This window comes from Cryptomeria japonica, chromosome 10 (assembly GCF_030272615.1).
Source record: "Cryptomeria japonica chromosome 10, Sugi_1.0, whole genome shotgun sequence".
Taxonomy (NCBI): Eukaryota; Viridiplantae; Streptophyta; class Pinopsida; order Cupressales; family Cupressaceae; genus Cryptomeria; species Cryptomeria japonica.
The window spans coordinates 709,356,036-709,377,766 of NC_081414.1; positions in this window are offsets into that span (position 1 = coordinate 709,356,036).

Below are 21,731 nucleotides of genomic sequence, written 5' to 3' on the forward strand. Positions count from 1 at the left end.
ATTGTCTTTGATTCTCCTTCTTTCAGAGATGAGGTATTGAGAAATTTGCATCATTGGTTTGGAAAACATTTAATATCAATTGCAGCTTGGAAACCTTTTTTTGTTCCTGCTTGGTCTAGTTTGAAACTTATTCCTTTCTAGTTTGGTTTACCTAAAATTCCTTTTGAATTTATGGATCCAGATGTTCTTGAGAAAATTGGAAATACTATTGGAACTTTTTTAACATCTAAAATGGACTTTGTGGAGGGGGAGGTTCTGGTAAAAATTTGTGTTCTTATTAACCCTAACAATGTTTGCCCCTGTATTTGTAATATCAAGTCTCATGATGGTATTTGGCGCCAGTCAATTGAGAAATTAGATACGGAGCTTCTTATGTCTCCTTAACTTTTGGATGCTCTGTTACTTATGGATTTTAAGAAAAACCAACAGGTTGGTGGCTCTGTCCCTAAATCCCTTAATAAAGATAGTTTGTCGGCGGGACCTTCGGTTGAAGGATGTGGAAATGTCTCTTCGCATAAATTGGTAGAAATAGGTCACATTAATCTTGAAAATAATCCATTGTGTCATAGTTCTGGGAAACCAAATGATCATACTTTAGGTTTGGTCTCACTTTCGTCTTTACTGAAGACATTTTCTAATAACGGGGGTATAATGATGGATGGTAATCCCCCAATAAATGGAGTAGATGATCCATTGACAATAGATTACCCTAAGATGTCAAATAATCACATAAAGGGTAAGGACGGAAATTTGTCTTCATGCACTCATAAGGAGGTTTTGGATTCTTCAAAGAATGTGAATTTAGATAAAAATGCAGTACCTTCCATAGGTTTTCCTAATGATGCTTCTTTAGTTCAGGAAATTAAGAATTTGGTGTCTAATAATTCCCCTCTAAATGTTGAAATTAATATGGCTAATGAATCTTCCTTAGGGATTAGTAATCTGTCGGAGTTTGTCCCAGTTATTATGGTAGATGAGAATTTGGTTCTACAAGTAAATGATATTTTTAACAATCATGCAAATCAAATGGATGAGGGTATTACTGATAGAGTTGTTTGTTCAATTGAGAATGATTTGGGGGTTATAAACTCGACCCTTCCAATTTCTGCATCTGCTAATCCTTTTGCGGTTTTGGCTACAACAGAGTCGAGTTTTAAAGATAATCCAATTATCCTGGCTTCTCCAAAGTCATGCAAGAGTTTACCAATTGTCCAAACAACTCTGGTTTTTTCACCATTAGTGGTTTATCTTGGGAGAGGTAGGCCTCCAAATAATCTTAAGACTCAAATGGAAATTGATGCTGGAATTCAAAAGACTTTGTGCCTTTCTCTTGCTGGTGGGCAAGGGAGGTGTTCGGTCTCTCTTGGTAGGCCTAAGAAAACATGCCTAACTCTTGTAAGTGTAAAAAGAAAGAGGAGTAAGAGATCCATGACTAGTCCTCCTGTGACAAGATCAGGGGCTGTGAAACGTAATTTGCAAGGTTGCTTTGGGGAAAGCAAAAATTCTTTGATTAATGGGAAGAGGGGAGCTTCAGCCTCCCCTTGAGGACAATGAGAATTATTTCTTGGAATGTTAGGGGCTTAAATTCCCCTAACAAGAGACGCTTAATTAATTCCTAGATGGAATTAATTAAGTGTGATATTTTTATGTTTCAAGAAACAAAGTTGTTAAAGGAGTCTGCTGATTTGGTTTTTTCATCTTGGAGAAGGTGGAATTTTCTTTCTTCTCCTGCTTGTGGTGCTTCAGGAGGTTTGGCACTGCTTTGGAATAATTATAATACTGAGGTATAGTTAGTGGCATCTGCTACAAATTGGATGTTGACTTTAGTTATAAGCAAGATTTCGAAGGTTAAATTCTGGTTTTTTAACATATAAGCAAGATTTCGAAGGAATTCAAGGGAAGAGTAAGTTATGGGGTGAATTAAATATGATTTCTTCTCCCTTAAGACATGGTTCCTTTATTATCTTCGGGGGTGATTTTAATGCTATCATTGATTTAGATGAGAAAAGAGGAGGTGTTTTCCCTAATAAAAGGATTATGGATGACTTTGGGGATTTTATTTATGATATGAGCCTTTTTTATTGTAAGTCTCAGAATGGGGTTTTCACATGGACAAACATGAGAAGGGATTTTTCTCAGATTGGTGAGAGATTAGATCGGTTTTTGTTATCTGAGAATTGGATTGATTTAGATTTTGAATTCTTTTCCTCTATTCTACTGGTCTTGGGTTCTGATCACTTTTCAATTTCCCTTTCAGTTATTGAGGATAGGGCTTCTTTTAAGTCTCCATTTAAATTTGAGCCCATGTGGTTTAGGGATTCTTCCTTTTTGCCTCTGCTTATGAAATGGTGGAATTATGCTCCTTTTTGTTTAGGAATTATGCTCCTTTTTGTTCTGGGTCCCGTATGTTTCAGATTGCTAAGAAGTTAAGTTATTTAAAATTAAATATTAGGGAATGGAATATCTCGCATTTTAAGAAAAATTTTCAGGAGAAACAAAGGATTCAAGATATGATTGAGTGTCTTAATACTCATGTGCTTCAACATGGTATGGTGCCACAAGTTTTTGATGAATTGAAGTTACTAAAATTACAGCTTGAGGAGGTGTTAGCTAGAGAGGAAATCTATTGGAGACAAAAATCTAGAGAGTTATGGCTTTCAGATGGTGACAAGAACACAATTTTTTTTCATTCTTAAACTAAGATTAAAAGATGTAAGAATGGGATATCTTGTATTCAGTGTCAAAATGGGACTTTATTGACAGAGCCGAAGGACATTGCTTCAGAGGCAGTTAGGTTTTTTAAGTCATTATTATCTTCAGAAAATGGAAATCTCAGCAATGATATTATATCTAATATTCCTCCTCTAGTACCTTTGGAAGACAACAAGATGTTGATGTCTCCCTTTTCCTTAGAAGAAGTTAAGAGTGTTGTCTTTGCCATGAATCCAGATAAAGCTCCGTGACCAGATGGTTTTACTCCTTTATTTTTTCAGAAATGTTGGGATTTTTTGGGAAATGATGTTTTATTGGCTTTCGAGGAAGCTAGGAGAAATAGGTATGTTTTAAAAGAACTTAATACTACAATGATTGCAATTATTCCTAAAAAAGAGGATACTAAGACTTTTGCTGACTTCCGCCCCATTTATTTATGTAATACTTTGTATAAGATATTTACGAAAGCAATTTCCCTTAGGTTGGCAAAAATTCTACCTAAGATCATTTCATTAGAGCAAGGTGGTTTTGTTCCTGGAAGGGAGACGACAGAGGGTGCAATTGTAGCACATGAGGTGCTGCATTCTATTTCCACCCAAAGAACCCCGACCATGATACTCAAACTAGAAATGATGAAGGCTTATGATAGAGTAGAGTGGGGGGCTTTATGCGTTGTTCTTGAGAAGTTAGGTTTTTCCAAGGCCTGGGTCAAATGGATTCGTGCATGTATTTCTTTTGCAAGATTCACGATTTTAATTAATGGTTCTCCTTGTGGTTTTTTCACTTTCTCCAGGGGTTTGAGACAGGGAGATCCCCTTTCTCCCTTTTTGTTTATTCTCCTAGCCGAAACCTTTAGTTGGGCTATTAGGCCTGCTAAAGTGGGGGGGCTTTGGAATGGTATAAGGACTCAAAACATTCCCCAAAGTATTTCTCATTGTCTCTTTGCAGATGATACTCTATTATTTGGACATGCTTCATTAGTTGAGGCAAAAGTGATTAAAGGAATAATACATAATTATGCATCATTTTCTGGTCAAAAAGTGAATGGTGATAAATCAAATATTTTCTTCCTTAATACATCACAACTGGTTCAACATAGGTTGCAATCCTTTTGGGGATTTGAGATTGGAAATATTCCATGTACTTACTTGGGATTCCTTTCTTTGTTAAACGATATAATATTGGTTTTGGGGATAAGATTATTTCGGTCATTTCTAAAAGAATTCTCTCATGGAATCATAGATGGTTAACTTTGGTGGGTAAAATTATTCTCATCAAGTCTATTTTGAATGATGTTCCCATATATCTCATGTCTGTTTTAAAGTCTCCAAAAGCAGCTATTGTTAGTTTACAGGATACTCTTAGAGATTTTCTTTGGAACAATAATAAAGATGGCAAGAAGAAACTCCCTTTAATTGCATGGGATAAGGTATGTTTGCCTAAGGAACTTGGAGGAATAGGAATTCGGAGTCTGCAGAATCAGAATTTAGCCTTAGGTGCTAAGTTGGTTTGGAAATCATATGACAATCCTAGCTCCTTATGGGCATAGATTATGTTTTCCAAATATTTAAATAATGGACTAAGAGAGTACATTTTTAAAGTCTCAAATTTGCCTTTGGGTTCTGCTATTTGGAATTTCCTTTGTAAATGTAGATCAATTATTTTGCCTCATCTCTCATGGATTGTTCATAATGGTAGAAAGGTCAAATTTTGGGATGAAGTATGGAATGGACACACACCTCTGGTGAATATTAGGGATTGGTCTCCTCTTATCACTATTCTTTCCTCCCTTTGGGGTGTTTTTGTAGCAGATTATTTTGAAATTGTGACTAGTGGACCCCTTAAGCTAGCTAGATGGAAGTCGATTGATTTCTTAGATGTTGATCAAAGTATGAAATTAGATTTTGAGAAGATTTTGGGGGATAGAATTGTATTTATTTCTGATTTTGAGGATGAACTTATTTGGACAAAGAATATTTCTGGTAAGTACATTGTTAAAGATGGTTACAACTCTCTTATGGTTGCTAAAGATTTATCATCCTGGCCTTATAAGTTTTTTTGGCATTCGGCTTGTCTTCCTAAAGCTGGAGCCTTTGCTTGGTTGGCAGTTCAGGACAGAGTCCTTATAGGTATGAGACTGGACAGGCTTGGTATTACTATTGTTTTCCCTTGTGTCCTTTGTAACAAAAATTTGGAATTGTCTTCACACCTGTTCCTACATTGTGATTATTATTATGAATGTTGGCAATAGTTGTCTAAGAAGTTAAATATATCCTTTGTTACTGGTAAGGATCTCATTTCCCATTTTAGATCCTGGCCATTTATGTTTGCCTCATCTTTTTATGCATGCCTTTGGATCATATCTCCATCTATTGTGATTTGGAATGTTTGGCTAGAGCACAACAACAAGATATTTTAAAAAACAAGTTCTCCTATGTCTGAGGTTCTATTAAAAATTGAGTCTTCAATCTCTAAGGTTGCTTTGTCATTTATTTATAAGAATTTGGAAAATCTTACTTCTTTTTCACACTGGGATAGTAGAGTTACTAGAGTTTGGAAGACACTGTCGGTTTTACCCTCTCATGGTTCAATTTTAAAAAATAATGATGCAATAGGTAAGAGATGCTCTGCTAGATGGAAACCTCCTCCGTAGGGGCACTTTAAGCTGAATTTTAATCGGGCCTCTCATGGTAACCCTAGGCCGGCTGGGGTAGGCATGGTAATTTATGACCACAATGCAAATTTTATTCGAGCTAAGTGTCATGCTATTGGTTTTAAAACTAACAATTATGCAGAATTTCATGCTTTGTCTTTTGGATTGGATTTGGCAATCTCTTTGGGAATTAAGGACTTAATAATTGAAGGTGTGTCTATGGTGATTATTCAATGTGTTATGAAAAAGAAATCGAATTGTTGGAATTCGTAGTATATACTTGATCTCATTTCACAAAAAATAGAATTGTTTGAATCTTTCTTGTGATCCCCTTGTTGCAAAGAAGTTAATAAGATTGTGGATTATTTGGCAAATTTAGCCATTGATAGCAATGCTAATCAGCGAGAGGTGGGTTTTGAGGAAATTCATTCTAGGGTATGGGAAGGTTTGCAACAATAGTTATGTGATTTTCTTGAGTAATGTTGATGTAAAATTTTATGATGATAATTATTCTCGCTTTCCCCTTTCATTTCAAGTATTCATGTTCATTGTCTAGAGGAGAGTTCAAGCTCATGGTATTTGATACAATAGTGTTTTTCCAAAGGTTTTTTGATACTTTCTTTTTTGGTGGGAAGGTTTTTGTCTCATGGGATTTGGCACGGGGCTTTGGAAAATTTTGTCTTCTTTCATTGATAGCAGTTGTGGAGTCTACATTTGAAAATTATCCGATTGCAAATTGCCATATGGGCTCTATGTAAAACTAATATTATATGTGTTGTGATTGCATTTTGTATGTGGTTTTGGGCGGGGTGTATAAACTAATCTATTAGATATTATAGGTTTATTTTATGAGTTGTGACCAGAGGTTTTCTTCCCAGGGTTCTTTCCTCCGATATGCTCTTTGAATCCTATGTAAAAAATAAAAAAATATTAATAAAAAAGTTTAGTGGAATAATCCACTTTTATTGAAAAAAAAAATATAGATTTTAACATTAATAAACCATTCTTAAGTATTATTAGCCTTTTATCTAAAAATGATAGTAATACTTAAGAATGGTACTCATATTAGTATGTATGAATATATATGATATACATGCATACTTGAATATGATTAATTAAATGATATTGTAATACCTGCCAAAATGCCCTAGAGAAAATAAAAAATCTAACTAACAAATAGATATAATTTTTTTTCTAAACATTCACTAATTCCACACATTAATCATAATGTTACATGAATGCATACAAATCTTAAACATAATCCTATTCTTAACAACATAATACACAAGCGAAAATAACAATACAACAACTATCCATCCCTAGGGCACCTCAATGCCATCACTTAACTAACAGTAACACATAAGCACATCCATAATCATGACACCATTAACATCCATTACATTTAGTTCCTAATAAATTGCTTTCTTCCTAACATGAGTATTTATGAACTATCATTGCAAATCCTACATATTCCCATAAACTCATGAATTCATTTTACATCACCAAATCAAATGTTCCTATTTCCCTTTTCAAAACCATCTAACATGATATCATCTTTTCCCTATAAACATATTATAAAGTTAACCTAATTCTTTTCCTTTAAGTTAACCATACATGCCTACAAACCACTCATGCATATTCATACTCAAGAGAAATCCAATAATAGGGAATACTGTCATTTTCTTTAAGAACATCTACCATAATGCTAATATTTTCATTTAACATTCTCTTTACATCCATAGATACACATAACACAATCTAATAACATCCATTCAATTGTTTCCTTCTAATTCCCAAATTACATAGATAATGAATATCCAATTACAACATAAGTGTTACAATGATTACAACAATCATAACCTACTACAATACATCATGATCACAACCTACTACGAGTCCTATCACATATGATTACAAGATACATAAACATGATGCATAGTCTCTTTACAATTACATCTTTCCTCATGACATAAGATACATAATTATAATCTCAATTACATACAATAAGCTGCAAGAATCTATCCACATGAAGAGAAGATAAGAATCTGCATCCATGCACACTAGCTTCCAATGAAGAACATCCCAATGAAAGAAGGAATTAGACCACCCGACCATGCAGAACCAATAAGGAACCACTCCCCGTGCTAGGAGATGACACAACATTCCAACTAACACTCTAGACCTAGGCCAACACCTAACAACTAAGGGACTCAACATAACATCCACAAATGATAAACAACCAAGTAGCAATAAACCAAATCACATCACAAGGCTAATCATAAATCAATAAACTCCCAGAGGCATACAAATAATCAAGGCATAAGGATAATGGACACATGTAAGGAAAGAGTGTCATCATATGCTAGCCTCATGTGGAATTCATCTCAACCTTGGAGCCAAGCAAGGGAGATCGGTTTACCGCTCCAATGGTATTCCCAACCATAGATCCCAAAACCATCTCCTTGGGACCCGCCATTGGGGCATACAACTCAAATTTATTATCTTGATTAAGTGAATCCTAATTACCCAAACCCACTAATTAATTTATTAAGGTTATCACTTGAAATTAAACATAAACTCTCCATGTGGTTCCATGACAGGTCTAGACCCAAGCATCCTTACAAGGAACCTCTTAGAAGTCTATTTCTCATGACCTCAGTCCTACAAATTCAAGATCCCACTCTCCCTAACCATAGACCAAGACCTTAGGGTGAAACATAACAATAAAAAAATCACAAGGAGGCTCATACATAATCCAACAATAACAACATCATGCTGATACAAAACCGCAACATAACAAGGACCACGAAGTCAACATTAAAATCAAGAGCCTCAAACATAAAAATCACAACAATAAACAAGAGTAAGACATACATTATCTTACTCAACAATATGAAAATACAATCCTCAGTAGTGAGGCACAATCATCCCACTGGAGTTCACATAAAATCAACCTCAATAGCAAGGCATTCTCCTTCTTGCTAAAGCTAATCAAAATATATGCACAATCCTCAATGACAAGGCACAACCATCTTGTCGAAGAACAAATAAACAGTAAAATGAATGATATTGAACCATAAGAATCTCTGGGAAACTCAAGACAATCACAAAAAAACCTCAGGTACAAGCCCAAAATCCAAAAATGTATCACAAACTAACAAATGATCAAAGACCCATATATAGAGCAATTTAGTGCATCCACCAATCAGAATAACACATTTGCAAAACATAGTAGCGCATTCACAAAACATAATTGTGCATCTACTGATCATAATGGTGCATTGGCCTTACATAAAAATGCATCTGGCTTTCAGAGTGGCGCATATACTAGATTAAACAATGCATACAATATATATTTTAGCGCATATAACCACTTTTGTAGTGCATATACGACAGGGAATAAAAACTCTGAAAAATGGAAATAAAGACTCTAAATTAACTCAGAAGATTCATTGTCATAAATTATGACTCGAAACCAATCTAGGAGAGACACAATAACAAATGTATCACAAGGAACAAGTAAAAATCTCAACAATCAACCAAGGTAAGGACATAAGATTTATTCCCAAATGCCACAAGAACTCACGACAACACCAATCATAATAAATAAAAAGCATATAAATATTTATTTTCCCAATTTTAATACATATAATTCAATATTAATAACCTTTCTTCATTTATGTTTCCTAATCTCCCATAGAAAATCTTTTAGTGGACATGAAGAAAACAACTCTTTTCAAAAATCAAAATACAAGAATGGAAAAAGATCTCCAACCTATGAGTAGAGTGATGGTAATGCACTCATAGAAGAGAAAAAATACAGACCAACAAGCTTTCCAAAATCTAATCCAACCAAGCAATTCCAACTCCAAGCAATTAAAAAATCCAAAAGTTGCAGAAAAATATCTAGAAGCACACCCCTGCAAATGCTCAAAAAGCCAATAAATAAAATCTTATTAAAAAACTATAGAAGAATCCCAACCAATCAAAATATTCTAATAAACTATATTCTACACCAATCCTCTTCCAAAAATCGAGGTCGAAATATAAAATAATATTATTTACTTACTCCCAAATCTCAACCAATAAAATAATAGGGTAGGTATAAACATAATATTTAATTACTCAATTAGTAACAAGATAATGTAATAATATAATAACCAATAATAATAAATCAAAGCCCAATAAAATAAATCAAAGACAATATAAATAAATGCTCCAATTAAATATAAAATCATAAATAATATAAATAAATAAACAAACAATTAAATAATAATATCCTCACAATCACACTTCCAAGAGGGCCAATCATAACAAGGGGTAGGTACATTAGTAATAACAAATAAATAACCAATTATTACTAATGTACCTAAAAGTGTTTATCACACCCTCTCAAAAGGACAAGTAGGGGAGGGGCACTACAGATATTGTCATAACCCTCTTTTTGGACCTTGATATGACTTATTATTATTATTATTATTATTATTATTATTATTATTATTATTATATTAATTTTATGAGTAATGTTAGAAAGAAAAGATAAATTGAAATGAGGTTGAAGTTTTTAAATAAAAAGGAATTTAAGTGGTGACACACACATGAGGTCATAATTTATTTGAAAATTGCTTGTTTTCTCAATATCCTAATTGAGCACACGGTGTAGGATAAATAAGAAGATTCTAGAAAAGAAATTGTAAATTTAAAATATTAAAGAATAAATATTATATTTAGCAACTATATGACATGGGAGTTACAAAATTATTTTATGACAAGAATAATTCTATTCATGGCATTTTTATGACAAAGGAGTTACAAAATGCATTTTTGGAGGAGAATTCGAATTTGAATTTTGAATGCATGGTCAAATGTAACCCCCACTATGACAACAATCTTTTTTGCATGAAATTAATTTAGAAATTGTTTATTTTTTCAATATGCTATTTAGCACATGTTGTAGGGGGAAATGAGAAGGTTCTAGAAGATAATTTCAAATTCAATTTTTGCATGTAACCCCACTATGACAATTAATCATTTTGCATGAAATTATTTTGAGAAAAGAATATGGAAATCAATTAATTTCTTTTGTAGTGGGAAAATGACTCTCTTTTCTATATATTGAGTTCTAGATTTTCAAAAAATGGGGAGTTCATTGTTTTTTGGATGATAAAGTAGTCTTGAAATTCTTATGAATTTATTTTCAATACCATGTTAGTTGTAGGAGAAATTTTGTAGATGTGTTGCGGGATTTTGGAGAAGATCATTACCAAGCTTCAAGGAGGAATTGAAGGAGGTCAGCAAGGTTCTTCATCCAAATCCAGGTTCCCCTCTTGCATATTCATTGCTTTCTTTTTCTTTTCAAAGAAAATCTTCTTCTCGTCTCTTTCACAATTTTGCACATAAGAAAGTTTATATTTTAATTTATTTTTTTAAAAAGAAATCTCTTATATCCATTTTAGATTTTTGCAAGGAAATCTTTTTTAGTTTTTGTTAATTGATTTAATCAAATACATGTAATAAATTGTTTTTCTATCCAAAAAAGAAAAAAAAAACCTTCTTTTCTATTCTGCATGTAGGAAATAAATTGGTTAATAGATTTCTTTCAAAATATGCATATACTGTTAGTTAGATGAGAGGGGGGCGTGAATCAGATAAACTCACAATGCAACCATATTCATTAGATTCAACCTCGGTAGAACTTTACTTGATATGCAACTATGCCTGTAAATCATTCAAACTCATAAATTGATAAACTTGAAACATCAAAACACATTTAACACTAGATTTAACGTGGAAACCCAAATAGGGAAAAACCACTGTGGGATTTCGGACCCACAAAGAAAATATACTCTTCTAGAGTATGCTTGGTTAAAAGCCAATCCTATTAAAGATTACATAAACACATTGTTAGATGTGACCCGGCCAAGGGATTTCCCTCAGATCTATTAGAATCTTGCACTTTGTTAGAAGTGACCTTCTCAAAGGATTTAAAACACTCATTAGAATGTTACCTTGCTAGAGGATTTACAAATAAGACTGTTAGGTCCACTCGGTTAAGAGATTTCCTATCACTTACAAAAATAAATAACATTAATAAAATATATCTGCAACTTCACATCTGAAATGTTAAAGCAGACTCTATGTGCTCAAAATAATCTTGTCATAAGACTTATCTTCCTCCTTGCTGGGCTTCTCAATCTGTTCTTCAATCATATCTTCAATCTTCTGTACTTAGTAATCACTTCAGCAGCATCACTATTCTTTTATTTGCCCGCATTCTTTGTTCATCAACTTTTCTTTATTTATAAGCAATTCCTAACCGCTTAATCTCCTTAATCACATTTCCCATGATTAATCTTAGCCATCAGATCTTCAAACTTGACTAGGTTCATTGAATCCTTTGAACTGAAAAATGTTTTATCTTGCCTTGGAACTTGTATTCCTTCCTTGGTACTTGTGCTCGGTTATGACCGTTCAATCTGTGTTCTAGATATAACTCTTGATTTTTCATTGTCATTGATCCTTAACAAACTTCTTGCACGACATTCCAATCTTCTATAAATCTCCAGCTCATTGGCATCCTTCATTTAATAATGTATTTATTCATCCAATGCATTCTGTTACTGCTCGGTTGATACTCGGTTAATTCTGAACTTTACTCGGTAGACATTCTATATTCATCTCGGTTACTGTCTCGGTAGCATTGCTTGCTGATGACACTCGGTAACTTCTTTCCTCTTTAACTGACAACGATAACCTTGTTGTTTACCAACTGGCTCCTTGCTCGGTAAAATAGAACAGTATCAAACCTTAACTCATCTATTGAATGGAATCTTTTCTCCTTCTTATTCAATCTTCAAATACACATATATAGGATATCAAAACAATCAAAATAACATAATCCCATCACTATCTAACTCGGTAATAGTTGCCCATTGAATAACTTATTACTCCCCTTCATTTTCACATACTTTCTGTGTCACTTACCGACATCTTTATACTCATCAAAACATACTCTTTAAGATATGGCAACATCATACTCAATCAGAAAATCAATTGCTTGACATCAATGACAAAATAATATTATTAAGACAGTAATCAACCTTTATCAATTATATCATCAATCTCCAACAACCTTCTCAATATCCTCATACCAACAAACCTATTGTAATGCCAACATATACAAATTCGAATATTGTTTAATCTGTTATCTTTTCCTCAATCAACTTTCTTTATTTTACAAAAAAACCAGATTTTTTTTTAGAATGGAATATATATATAAGAATAACTTGAACAAAAATAAATCTATTGCCAAAGTAATATAAAATCAAAATAAAAAAAATAAAAATAGAAATATATTCATCTTTGTGTATGTTAGATAAATACCCATCTTTGTGGATTTTAGGAAAATATTCGTGTCTATGGATTTTAGGAAAACATTCATCTATGTGCATTATAGAAAAAAAAAAGTGCATCTCTGTACTTTTTAGAAACATATTCACCTCTTTGGATTTTATGGAAAAAAAAATTAAATATTATTCCCTGTGCATGTATGAAATTGAAAAAAAAAGGTAAGTCTTGCCTTGATTAATAAATTAGTAAATTTATCTTCAAATATATGTTATATAAACATATATATCAAATTTATTTAAAATCATATTAAATTTATGTTCTAAATTTGTTTGTAGATTTAAGTTTATTTTTTAAAAAAAAAATTAGTTTATTTATTTAAGATTAAATAAATATAATTATTATATTATTAAAATATTTTGAGTTAATTACCAATTTTATATATATATATATATATATAGTTAAACATTGTTTTATTAAAATTGAATTGTACTTTAGAGTTTGTAATTAAATTTTATGTGTTATTCAAATAATTGAAAATTTTATTTATATTCTAAGTTGTTTAAGTAATTGAAATGTATTTGTATCATTAAAATAAGTAGTTCAATTTTTATTTATTTATTTATTTTATTTATTTTTTAAAATTTAAAATTAAAAATGTTTTAGAATATTGAAAGTTATTTTGAATGATTAAAATTAATAAGCTTATAGTTCTTTGAAATTTAATTATGCACTTGGTGATTAAAAAAATCATTTAGGATTAGTTTATAATTATAAATTTTAATAGTTGAAAATTAATCGAATTTAGTGAGAAATTGATTTATTTATTGAGGTCTATTTAATGAAAAATGGTTTTATTTATTGATATCTATTTAAAAAGGATTAATGAGACCTATTTATAATCTAACCTTATTAAAAGTAATAGAAATGTGTTTAAAATATCATCTCTAGTTTTAGGAATTAGATTATTAATATATTAAAGAAAAATTTAAGCGAAAAGGATCTAACCCATATTAATGGATACCTTAATGGAGTTTTAATTTTGGAAAATTAAGTTGCAAATTTGAACTCTTTTTAAATTCTAAAGAGTTAATATCTCCTCAATGATGGAAAAAGAGTCCCTTGGGTTTTGAAAAGATAAATATTGCATAAGGCAAAAGGGTCAATTAACACTTGAGAATTTCAATAGATAATTGAGCATTAAGAGATCTATCATCTTGAATTAATCCTTCTTAGGATGTAGATATGATAGTTAAATCTCCTTATTAAACAAATTAGTTTGACTTGGGAAAAAAGAAGCAAGGAAAATGTTATTGGACCAATGATACACTTATTCCATAGTTTTGGATCTTTTCATCAAATGATTAAATCCTAATAGTAAGTGGGTTCCCTCAAGACATTCAATACATTTCAAATATTTAAGTCCAATAGTAAGTGGGTTCCCTCAATACATTCAATACATTTCAAATATTTAAGTTCTTTAATTATTGGATTTCAAAGCTATCTTTTGTATATTTCAATTAGTACAAGTATCAAATGTTAAAGGAATTTACCTAACAAGTAGATGTGTTTAGATTCATAGTAACCCTTTTAGGTATTTCAGCAATATGAGTTAATGTTAGACAAAGTTTTGCCTCAATTCGAAAGGTTGATTATTTGATTTGTTTCTTTATTAGATTCCAAGATATGAGTATATAAGGCATTGTGAATAGTCACTTCTTTTAATAGTTAAAATCATTTACCTTCTAGTTAAAAGAAACATAAGACTAGTAAAAAGGAAAAGTTACACTTAATAATACAAGTAATTAGTAAGGATAAATTTAATTAACATTAAATTTAGAGGTAAATTGCATAGTTAAATATTCATATGGTAATAGTATTAATTAGGATGCAAAGAGAGTTTATTCAAAACCGAAATTGTTTTAGCAAATGAGTTTCAAGAAACCTATTCCGTGATCACTTAGAAAATTAAATAACAAATCTAATTGAGGGTAATTTAAGGAGAAAACATTAGCTCCCTTCGAAGTATTTGAAATTGATAAAATTGTTATTTGTAGAATGTATCCAACAATAAAGTTAATGTTACTTCAAGTGGAAGGAGTAATTAGTTATCACTTTATAATCTTGCAAACGTATTAGTTCAAAAGCAACTAAAAGTTTATTGATTAGAATTGTTTATTAGGAGACTTAGTATTATTTACTTGGTTAACTAGCAAGTGTTTACACTCTTGTCTAATCTCTTTTTCAAGCAATTTGTAACTAAGAATAATGTGGTTAATTTGAAGCTTATTGTTGAATAGTTGTTTCCTTTTCCCTTCAACAAGTGAGTATTAAATTCATTTCCAAAGTATAATTATTTGATAATTTAAATTATATTTCAAGCAATTTAGTACCTTTCAAGTATTAGGATTCACATTTAAGTAGTGTTATCATTTGTAGATGAAATTTGTATTACTTCATATGGAAGAATTAGTTGGGATTATTATTAAGTACTTTTCACTTCAAACAAGTAGGTGTTAAAATTCATTTCCAAATTCTTGCTATTCAATCATTTAATTTTCTTTCAAGCAAATCAATACTAGGATTCATACTTATTGTGTAATGGTTTGTCCAAAACAATTATATCTTGCAAGTAATTCAAATCATTTTCATAAGTTATCTTTGAAAGTATCATGGTTTCTGAGCAATTAGTAATTTCATGTATTTAGTTCAAGTTTTCGAATTTTTAATTATCATAACTTTCCTTCGGAGAAAATACTATTCCAAGTAGTCGATTTGTTTATGTTCCTTTCAATTACGTAAAATTCATACTTTAGTTTTTCAATTCAAGTGATAATTCCTTGTATATAATAGTTTCTTTTTCATAATTGTATTGATATATTGCTTCATTTAAGATTCATGAATTCAAAGTTAAATTCCTAGTTAGATAACTAAACAAGAGGAGTTGAAACCAAAAATTAGCGGCGTTCGGTATCTATGGTGCCTCTGGGTCACACTTACGGGTAATGTCATCGTGTTGAACTACTGCACTTAACACCTAACAAAGATGCAATAATGGCATTTGTGGCATCATCCCTCTAAATCGTCAGGGAGAAATAAGGGTCATTTGGAAGTTGAAATCCAAGGGGCGGGTAATCCCCCTTGGATCGATAATCTAAAAAGATTAATTTTTAAATGAATTTACATCCGACCAGTTGAACTTTAGATAACCCCATTAGGGTTTGGATGTGTGTGAAGATCTTGCAAATTTATTTTATCTTGATGATTTCAACGAATGATAGCGGATTAAGGGTGACGTATTTAATAGGAAATAGGACTTAGTTGTTTAGGACACAAGCAAAAGGCCATCTTGAGCTTTTTTTTCTATAGAGCTACCATCGTGGGTAGCAACCGCAGAGAAATTGTCTGGGACATTGACCCTAGAAAGGGTTGTGTACCCACCAAATAGTTTACATTAAACCATAATTAGAAACCAGAACTACATACTTTACGCCTTGATCCCATGCCGAAACGGGTATGTAGGTAGTCTAGGGATGAAGTTGTCCCTTGTACTCAGGTGTTCGGGGATGGGGATTAGGATTTGGTTATAGGTGAGTAGTTGGTTCTTGAATCTCCTTGGTCTTTTAATAAAATGGTGCAAATACTAATTGAAAGGTTAAAATTAATTCAATGCATACTCAGAAGGAATCTTGTATGGATTCGTTTGACTTTTCGAGGCTTTAGGCTGAATTCTGAGGCGGAACTCAAGCTTGTTTATGTAATTATTTTAATACTCCTAAGGACGGCGACCTCGGTGCACTCCTAGTAGGGGAGTGTAGTCTTTAGAGAGTGGCTCAGGACCCAAATGGTCCCGATGAGTCTAAAGTCTCTGGCCAGAGCATATCCTATTCTTATGAATAGATGCCTACCCTATTTGGGTAGATGCCTATCCCAGATTGGATAGATGAAACCTCATGTCCCGTCTGGACAGATGCCTAACCCATATGGTTAGATGCCTAGTCTCGTATGGATAGATGCCTAACCTGTATGGTTAGATGCCCATCCCGGTTGGATGGATGCCTATCTCATTTGGATAGATGTACTTGAGTATGTGATTGAATCAAAAATAAATAAGAATAAGTAAGAATAAGAAATCAATATTTTTATATATTAAAAAAAAAAATCAGTTGAGTTTTTGGATTAAGTTAAGGTTTATTACAGATATCATGTTGTAAACAACATAGTTTTGAAGAAAATCATGTCTTCCAGCATTTGGTCTATATTTATTTATCAACAATAAAAATCCAAAGATTATGTATAGTCCTTCTCAACAACAAAGCTTTTTAGTTGATTATTAAAATGTATGATAATAATTGACATATTTTTGACTTATGGTAATTTTATATTCACATATTGAGGTTAAAAAATGTAACCCTAATTGATCACGAAATCTTTTCACTGAATGAATGCAAAACAATGACCTATTTTGTCACAAAAGTTCATAAAATGCTAGAAACATTAATAAACTATTTAACCATAATGAATACCATTCAAAATAGTTACAATGATCACCTAATTTATTATAACACAAACTACAAAATGCATTTGCAATAATGACTGAATAAACCACAATGAAAATCATAGAATACAATTATAATGTCATAATCAACCGTAATAAAAATCATTGAATGCAATTAAAATTGCTCATACATTATCTTTCTTATATATCAGTGAGTAGGGTTTATGCAAAAGAGAACCTTCTTCAATCATAATATAGAGGTTAGTCCATATCATACCAGCATAGTCTTGTTTTAAGTAGGACATAGTAATCGATCCATAATAAGCTATGATTTGAGAGGTTGACATAATTTAGACACATACGTTTGCTTAACTTTCATTTATGACACTGACAAAACAATCATATTCATGAGTAAATATTTGACCCAATGGTCAACATTAATAGAGGAATATCATTTATAAACTATGGCCAAAGGCCAATATTAATAGAAATTAACATTGATAAACTTTAGTCCAAATAGGCCAACAATAATAGAGTTTAACATTAATAAATCATTAGCCATTGTAATATCGTAATTTGCATCCTATGCAATTTCACATCACATACACCTTCCCTTTAGTTACAATTAAGACAATTATGGTTTTCAATCTTAATCCAAATTCAAAACAAACCTTTTCACCCCACATGCTCAGTCTCTTGACTATTAGGTTCAGATTTTACCCAGACATATGCACATTGTGCAAACGTCCACATGACGTGCCAGCATCCCACATAAATTTCATGCTTGTGCTAGTCATTGGGACATTACACTTTTCATGTTTGGACAATGTAACTCCTCTACCAACCTACACCAACATTAGGAATCAACTTCCTTTGCCAAAACATCTTCTTTGGCCTCCAATTTTCATCTTTGTACTTTATTCACCACTCTTGAACAAATATCTTGCATTTTTTAGCTTCATTCTTGAATACACAATATTCTCTCACTCACATCAGTCTACACACTCCCTTTTCCCACCTATAGATGTTCAAAATTAATTAAATTAAATATTTAATTAATTTTATCTTTTCTACATAATTAATTTATTTAAGTATGTTAGTTCTTATTCTTCTCAGTATTAATTAAATTTAATCCTATTAGTATAGTCCAGATAATTGATTTATTCAATTATTTCTCATTATTCTAAGGTTGTCTAATTATTTATTTCTTATAAAATCCCTTTTATTTAATCTAAATTAATTAACTAAATCAAGTGATTCCTACAAATCATTTTTCTAAATCCCCCATTACCTTAATTAATTCTTCTAGAATCCCTCATAATCATTCTTAACATTATTCTTCAATTTTAAATTCCTCCACTCATTCTCTCTCCTCTTGTCAAATCCTCCTACAAATCCCACTTGCCCTCTAATCTCTTATTATCTCACCTAATTACCCTCTTAATCATTTTCTAGTGTCTAATCCCCATGATTAGCCACCAAGTCAACTCATGGCCATTTATGGCTAAATCCACTTATCCCCTCCTCACCTTCTACCTTAAATGCACCCAATTGGGCCATTTCAAGGATTTCAAAAATCTCACATTATCCCATGGCTTTCACTTTCCCAAGGAATTTTAATTCCTTTTCTTGTCTCATTCCCCCATGCATCCAATATTCTAGGAATTTTTAATTCCCTATTCATCCCCCAAGGAATTTTAAATTCCTTTTTATCTTCCTTATGTACTTGGGGATCTCTTCCCCATGTACATTATGGAGTGTGGAGACAATAAATGCCTTTATGGAAAATCTCTTGGTCTCCACACTTGTCACCTCATGTACTCTCAATCCATGTGCTCCCATTTCCTTCAATCTCCACCCTTGGTTCATCTTCAATCTCAACCATCCATTCATCATCCCTCAAATCTATAAATTGGGGTCTCCTTCCCTTCATTTTCTATCTCCAACTAAGTAATCTCACGCTGCCATTTTAGCTTTATCAATCCATCAAGAGAATCCCCATTATAGCCAAATACCCACTTAAAATCCATATCCATCACTCAAGCATTCATCACTCCATCCCTTTTATCCTTGGTGTGCATCTTGGAGAGCAATCCACATCCCATCTTGGAGCCAATCCAACCAAGTGGAGAATTTGGGCGCATTCCACTTCATCAAAGGCTCAACCTGAGGGGCAAGAGAAATTTTATGAAGCTATAAATGGTATTTTATCTTGTTTTGAATATTATTTGAATATTTTTTCTGGATTAAACTAACCATTAATCCTCACTTTGATTCTCCCTTGGTTCACCACCGTTTTCATTAGCACAATGATATATTTTCATTGCATTTCCATTACTTGAAGAAGATCATTGTCACTTCAAGGTTTCTTGTTGCTTCTTCACACTTGCAAACAATTGAGCTCCTATGCTTGAGACCGGTAAACTCTATGAGCTTATTTAGCATATTGTCTTTTCTTTGATAGCATATCTTTCTTTCATTTCTTTATGTCTTTTATCCATATTTTGTTTTAGGTTATTCATGGAAGTGGGAGCATCAAAACGAGGTTTTGATTGAGGAAAAATCTTAAATGACTACCCAACGTCTCTCTTGTTGGAATCAATGAACACTGAGAGGGGGGGGGGGGGGGCGTGAAATAGTGTTCTACAATTTCTGATTTTAACAATTTTATTTTTAAACCACTTAATGCATATGAAAAGAAGTAATGTGCAAAAACACAAAGCAAAGATCAACAACACCATAACACCAAGTTTTTTACATGGAAACTCGGTTAAGGGAAAAACCATGGTGGGATTCAAACCCACAATATTAATATACTCTGCTAAAATTATAGAAATATTACATAAGAGGAATGCATATGCATTTAGGCACACTTCCTAGAGCTCATTGCTCAATTTACAAATAAGGGCTACAACCCTAGAAGGCTCACTTCCCTACAAATTGTTTGTAAGAGATTACAATGTACTTTGAACTATGAAACAACATCAACAAATGCCTGAGTATAGTTCTGGTTAAGCACAAAACACATATTCTTACATTACTCTACAACTCTGCTCCATTCTGATAATGTGCTTTATACCAGAGCTCAAATCTTCATCATTCGTATGAGAAGTTGCACAAAATTTCTCATACACACATCACACACATCCATCGATCTTAAAAATGATTGTATAAACATGTCTTATATATTTGCATCATCGATTTAGGTCAACACCATGTCGTCTTCAAGAACACGACACAAAATATGAAACATGTTCACAAGTCGACTCAATTCCATCTCCAATACATATGCAGACCAAAACAAAGTGTCCACATGCTTCCCACATGACAATTCATCATCCACAAACACATAATCAATCACCAAAATTGATCTGCATGATCCGCAAATAGAATCACCACACGTTACCATAGATATGCACTGTTCTTGCCAAAAACATGATTACCAAATCTTCTAACTTGCACAAAACTTATCACAAGAGGCCACAATCCTGGAATAAGGCATATTACATATCTATAAACTTTCTCCAAAATCTGCAAAGCAAAATACTTAACCAAAATAATCCGACAACCAAAATTGTACACTCTATTCTTCTAACCAGACCTCATCGGACTCAATCAATCTTCAATCAATCTTTCGGAATGACTGAATTATAAACTATTGATATCAATTTTGAAATGAGTTGCCATCAATGACAACATCTCAACATGCATTCAGTGTCTCTTGCCAACATCTCTTTGGTCTTGTGTGTAGGTATAGGTGAAGGAACTACTTGGAGGAATTTTGTGAGCCTACTGAACATTTTTGGTGATAACTAAGCCTCTTTCTCTTGTAATTTTAAATATTAATTATATTCAATACTTTCTTTTTTGTCACTTTTATTAGTCATTTAGTTGTTTTTCATTGCTCTTGACATTTCAAGATAACATGTAGTTCATTCTATGTTTTTTGTGATGATTCATGTTTTCTATCCGTACGAGATGCTAGCACACCATGCTATTATGTACGCACTACCGATTCATCTTAGACAAAGAGCTTTTTGAAATTTCCAGAAGACCTCTAAAGAGACAAATCTATGATTGACTACTATGCAACCTTGAGAGAGAATTGATCCAAGAGGAATATTATATTGAGAAAAAATTATAAATAAATTAGATAGATTACAATGAATTCTTATAAAAGCACAAAGACAAAACCATAGGTCTAAACTTGGGTGAGGATTAAATTAGAGCATCACAAGTGCCCTCATCCTATGTAATGAAAAAATATGACATATAATTAAATAATTCAATAGAAAAACACTTATAAATAACTTAAGTGCAATAACCTTCTCGTTCAAATTACCAATATCCTCTTTAATCTAATCATTTTTTTCAAAAATATTTTTTAATTGGGTTTTGTTCAATTCCTTCATTTTTTTCTTAATAAATCTCAATTTCATGTAAATCTTGAAGAGTTTGGACCCTTTTTATGGACTTGTAAAGCACTGAGAGGAGGGGGGTGAATCAGTGACACCAAAAACA